The sequence below is a fragment of the Oncorhynchus masou genome, chromosome 18 (assembly GCF_036934945.1).
Source record: "Oncorhynchus masou masou isolate Uvic2021 chromosome 18, UVic_Omas_1.1, whole genome shotgun sequence".
In the NCBI taxonomy this organism is placed as follows: domain Eukaryota; kingdom Metazoa; phylum Chordata; class Actinopteri; order Salmoniformes; family Salmonidae; genus Oncorhynchus; species Oncorhynchus masou.
In genome coordinates, this window is record NC_088229.1 from 23431454 (window position 1) to 23437085 (window position 5632).

The 5632-nt window shown below is 40.4% G+C and overlaps 1 long non-coding RNA gene across 1 annotated transcript; it reads left to right on the top strand.

The window, feature by feature from the left end:
- Positions 1-244: 244 nt before the first annotated feature.
- Positions 245-5035, top strand: LOC135504253 (uncharacterized). Its single transcript, XR_010450112.1, has 4 exons — positions 245-463; positions 2955-2988; positions 4478-4604; positions 4721-5035. It is a non-coding gene; the product is annotated as an uncharacterized LOC135504253 (long non-coding RNA).
- The last annotated feature ends 597 nt before the right edge of the window (positions 5036-5632 follow it).

Genomic DNA, 5632 nt, shown 5'->3' on the forward strand with positions numbered 1-5632 from the left:
ACCTCAACCCTCTCTTTTATCCTCTCCATCCAACACACATGGGCACACTGCCAACTCGGAATCTTAAGAACTCTCATTCAAAGAAACCCCCTAAAATAAGGACACATTCTCTCTCCCAGTCCTTGTGTTTTCCCCCTTTCATTTCCCCATGTGAAGAGGGATTTTTGCTTGATTATTCTCCATCATGGCAACTGGGGTTTCTAAAATTGTCATTCCAGCAGCATTTCGTCAGATTTGTGTATTTGTGAGTATTGTCAGCAATTGATCCTCCAAAGGTCTCTCTCTCTCTCTTTCAGTTTTCATTCTGGTTTACTCCCTCGGTCTCTCCACTCTTCTCTCGCCTCCTGCTTACACAATAACTCCTCCTCCCCACTACCCATTGTCTCTCTACAGTATCAGGCTGAGGGGATGCCATAGCCTACTCGCTCCAGTGAGGACACAGCCAGAAGATGAGGAAATGGAGGTAAGTGAAAGATTTATTACATCGAATAAATCTGCCCATCAGTAAACTGTGGGCTTAGGGCTAGTGTGTGAAAGCTACTTGTCCATGTTTTGGTAATTGTTATCTGGTTGTATGAAAAAGGCAGCTTCAAATGAGAAGATCTTACTGTTGTTCTTCTGCTTACAGAATGCAGCGTTTGGTCTGTGATAGTGACTATGTAGTCTGACAGTAGTAGGTGCATGTGTATTGAATGAATAGTGGGTTGCAATGTGACTCGCTAGACATTTGATTGCTGTCCCTTATTCCTGTGTATTAGGGAAACAAGCAAATACCTCTGTGAGATGGAGTTTAAAACACAACTGCAAATAATGGAATGTATCGTATCCTGCACTGTAATAGTGAAGAGCAACCCAGAATTTATTTTTATCTTCATTTTGTTTTGTCCATTACTCCACAGTATGTATGTGATTACATTCCACACAGACATATATTACATAAACACACTGACACACACTTCTGGTGTGTCTGACAGTGTGACAATGACTTCAATTGGCTCCCAGTGGAGATGAAACATTGTAGGATGTTTGGGATTAGTGCTAATCCTCCTGGCTGTGCTTCCCTGAGATTCACCTTATCGTCTGGCCAGTGTCTGACACACAGCAGAGCAGAGGCCTTGCTAATTTATGCCTGGACATGCATCAGTAGGCTCCCTGGCGTTATAGGATCTGGAGGAGGGAGGGGGCCAGAGGGGGCTGTCAACCCAGGGTTTGAATTGGGTGTCTGGGGAAAGAAGACTTATTAGGGGTGTGAGAGCTCACTGCTTTCCAAAAAAGTGAGCAGGGAATATTCTCACCAATAATAGCCATCTAATGTCTGCCGGACAAATGAATGATCACCATGGCTGGCTGGGAGACTATTAGAACAGAATAATAATGAGATGGGACAATAGTACAATGGCAGGCAAGATAGTACAGTAAGTTACTAGAGCATTATCATATAATTGTAGGTACTGTAGGGCCTTCATATCTAAAGCATTAATTCCAGGTACAAAGGACAGTGCAAATAAAGCTCTGAATGTACTGTAGCCTTAGTTCTATTGCATTTTGGCCTGTTCTCTACACACTTTCTGTCTTAAGATGGCCTGGCTCTTTTGCACCTATAATACAGCTATATACACTTAGTGTACCAAACATTAGGAACACCTTCCTAATATTAAGTTGCACCTCTTTTTATCCTCAGAACAGCCTCAATTTGTCAAGGCATGGACTCTACAAGGTGTCGAAAGCGTTCCACAGGGATGCTGGCCCATGTTGACTCCAATGCTTCCCATAGTTGTGTCCAGTTGGCTGGATGTCCTTTGGGTGGTGGACCATTCTTGATACATACGGGAAATTAAAACTGAAAACCCAGCAGCATTGCAGTTCTTGACACAAATCGGTGCGCCTGGCACCTAATACCACACCCCATTCAAAGGCACTTCAATCTTTTGTCTTGTCCATTCATCCTCTGAATGGGACACATACACAATTCATGTCTCAATTGTCTAAAGGCTTAATAATCCTTCTTTAACCTGTCTACTCCCCTTTATCTACAAGGATTGAAGAGGATTTACCAGTGACATCAATAAGGGATTATAGTTTTCACCTGGATTCACCTGGTCAGTTTATGTCATGGAAAGAGCAGGTGTTCTTAATGTTTTAATATACTCAGTCTACAAACTCCACATGGAAAAGTGCAGGTTTAAGAACAAAATTGGTTGGCAGTCTATAATCGTCCTACCCTCTTTGTGCTTTGTCTGAATAACTGTCCATTGCAGAGCAGAAGCCCTGTTCTGCAGTGGACAGTCACAGCCGTACAGGAAGCTTTGTGCTCGAGTTCAGAGAAAAAAAAGCTTGCCTCAATGGGGCTTTTGTTGTTTGAGTTGGAGACACAGAAAGCACCAGAAACCCTGAACAGTGACTGACAAATACCTGGCCCCCCTGTGCCTCAAATACCTCAGCTTTGCTCTTGATACAATTTCAACAAATACTGCCTCTGTCCTCCTCAGTTCCCCATTTTCTTCCCTGAGCTAGACTACAGCATCCATGTTTGTACTTTTTCCTCAACAGAGATGGCCAGCTTGAATGACCTGAATAAAGTGAACAGGGGATGTATCTGACTGGTACAGACCTATTAGAAAATAGAGCCTGAAATTTCAGCCTGTTCTTGTGGCCTTCCTAGTGACATCAGCAGGCGGTGAATTAGTTCATAGACCAAAAAGAAACAGAGTTTCAAACCTCTCTGTCAAAAACAGCTAGTGTTCAGTTTCCCCCTCCCCACTCCCAGAGAGTCCTAGAAAAATTATTGCTTGAGAAATTGCTCTTTACTAAGAAGCAAATTTTAAAAAACTTTTAGAACATTTTAAACAAAAACAATTGCAGTAAGGTACTTAATTGTTACACATAAATGATTTGATATTAAGATAAAAATGGCTGCATTGGACCTTTATCAGTGATTTATGTATGTATTTCAGTCAGAAGGGCTGCACAGAAGACATTGCACTAATGGTAGGTACAGTTGGCCCCTTTGTTAAATAACATGTTTGGATGTCTCTCTCTATAGCTTTGGGTATGCTGTATAGGGAATTGGTTTGCAACAGAAGAAAAATCATTTCTATTGCATTGTTTTTAATTTTTAAAAATCTTGAGGTGTGAGGGTTGTGTGTTATGGACTTATCCTGGAAACACTGTTAGGCTACCAGTTTTGATTGGACAAGGCTGAGTCTCTAAAAATAGCATATCTTAAATGGGCAGACTGTTCTGTCCATGCAACTAAAGCTTATCGTCCAGTTCCCAATCCCAAATATTGCCTCTGTTTGCACAAAGATTTAGTTAATTACCCAAAACTGCTTAGCTCTCTGTGTCTCAGTCATGAATGAATCAATGCTGAGGTCATTCTCCAATCCTTTGTCTGTGGTTCCAAACATCAGGAAGAGGCCTGCCACTGAATAGAAATGACTGTTTACATAATCTGTCTTGTATTCACTGCTTTCCTTTAACACCACAAACACCCTTTTGATTAACACTTTACCCTTTTCCTTTAGACATTGACTGAAAGATTTGGAAAGAGTATTTCTGTAATTGAGTATTAAATGGCTTGCAGATAGATATTTTAGAATGATGCGTTGAATAAGGATCACTGTACGTATAGCCTAATATTTGAGTTTCCTCTGTCAAAAACACAATTCTTGTTAATTCACCGAGGAATCAGTTAGAAAAATAAAAGAATAATGAGATACTATAATTTATTTCCTCCGAGGCCTTGAAGACAGTTCAGTTTCTTTGGTCAATTATTCAAAGGGATATGAGTTTTAAATCCTGACCAGTGCCTCCCTGCAACCTGCCCTTGTTATAATTACTATTTTTCCAGCTTTTGATATTAAAATAATGTGTCTCAACATATTGCTGCATAACATTTTGGAGGCTAATAAACAAAAGAAGCACATTGGGACTATTCAGAAGTTTGTTGTTTTCCCTGATCATTTAGTCACGCCTGTGTTCTATGGCTTTCTATTCCTATGTGATTTCTCTCTGGTATGTCATGTAGGGTTTAAAGCCATTGTGTACAGAGTGGAAACGCAACCAGGGTACCGACTGTATTCTAAACATAGACCATGAGGAAGGAATATAATTTTGCCTCTGTCACTTGCATATGGTCATAGTCTCTTTAATTATTGTACATCTATTATTTATTGATTCATAGGGCGGCGCACAATTGGCCCTGCGTTGTCCGGATTAGTGGAGGGTTCGGCCGGGGGTAGGCCATCATTGTAAAATAAGAATTTGTTCTTAACTGACTAGTTAAATAAAGGTTAAATAAAATAAAAATAACCATAAATATCACAAAATCTGGTCTCCAAATCAACAGTAGGAGCTTCATATAACATTTTAAATAACCAAATAATATTTTTTGTCAAAGAATTTATCAAAATCAGCTGTCCATCATTTAGTGATAGCCTAAAGCATAAACACCTTCTATCCTTTGTGTTGGAGATAGGATGTAGTATCCTGTCAGATCCTTATCCTCCCTCCAGCTGCTCAGTCCCCTATCTACATCTGCCTAGATGCCTAGAGCACGATTTAAAAACCTGGCATTCCTCCCTGCCTGGAGAAAATGCAATGAGGTTGGTACTCTATCACTGTCTATGTCCACATGCCAGTAAATCTGTCTCAGTCACCTTGTTTGGCATGCATATCCTTTTGAAACAGCTGTTATACACACATAATCCCACTTTTCAAGGAGTAAATGAAACCTGTCTCTGAGAAAACTGCCAGGAGGATGGGAATGGCTGCTGTAGCCACTGGGTGTAATAATGTAAGACAATTGTACAAAACGAGGACCCAAGCCCGCCACTGTGATCTCATGGGAAACAAACCAAACCCAGACAAATAGCCTACATACAGGTAGGTAAACTGGTAATAGGATATTTGTTACTCAGGTCCTATACTACAGGGCATAGCTTAGGCCTACCTTTCGAAGCCGGTAAAACAATAAGCATCTTCTTTTCTTCTGCAAGCATGACTGTATGCTCAAACTTCCACATTCTTTCTATGTCTTGCGTTCTTTATGCCAGCCTAAATGACAGAAGACGACAGGAAAAATGGATAACTAAGGAGGGTCCGGGGGATATGGAAAACGACTGGGCCAGAGGTAGGTTACGTCACCTGTGGACCTCCTCATAGGTACTGTATGGGCATGTTTAGGTTTATCCTGAGAATGAAACATCTATAACATATACGCATACATTATATATATACAGATATATACAGTCGGAAGTTTACCTACACTTAGGTTGGAGTCATTAAAACTCCTTTTTCAACCACTCCACAAATGTCATGTTAGCAAACTATAGTTTTGACAAGTCGGTTAGGACATCTACTTTGTGCATGACAAGTCATTTTTCCAACAATTGTTTACAAATAGATTATTTCACTTATAATTCACTGTATCACAATTCCAGTGGGTCAGAAGTTTACATACACTAAGTTGACTGTGCCTTTAAACAGCTTGGAAAATTCCAGAAAATTATTTCATGGCTTTAGAAGCTTCTCATAGGCTAACTGACATCAGTTGAGTCAATTGGAGGTGTACCTGTGGATGTATTTCAAGGCCGACCTTCAAACTCAGTGCCTCTTTGCTTGACATCATGGG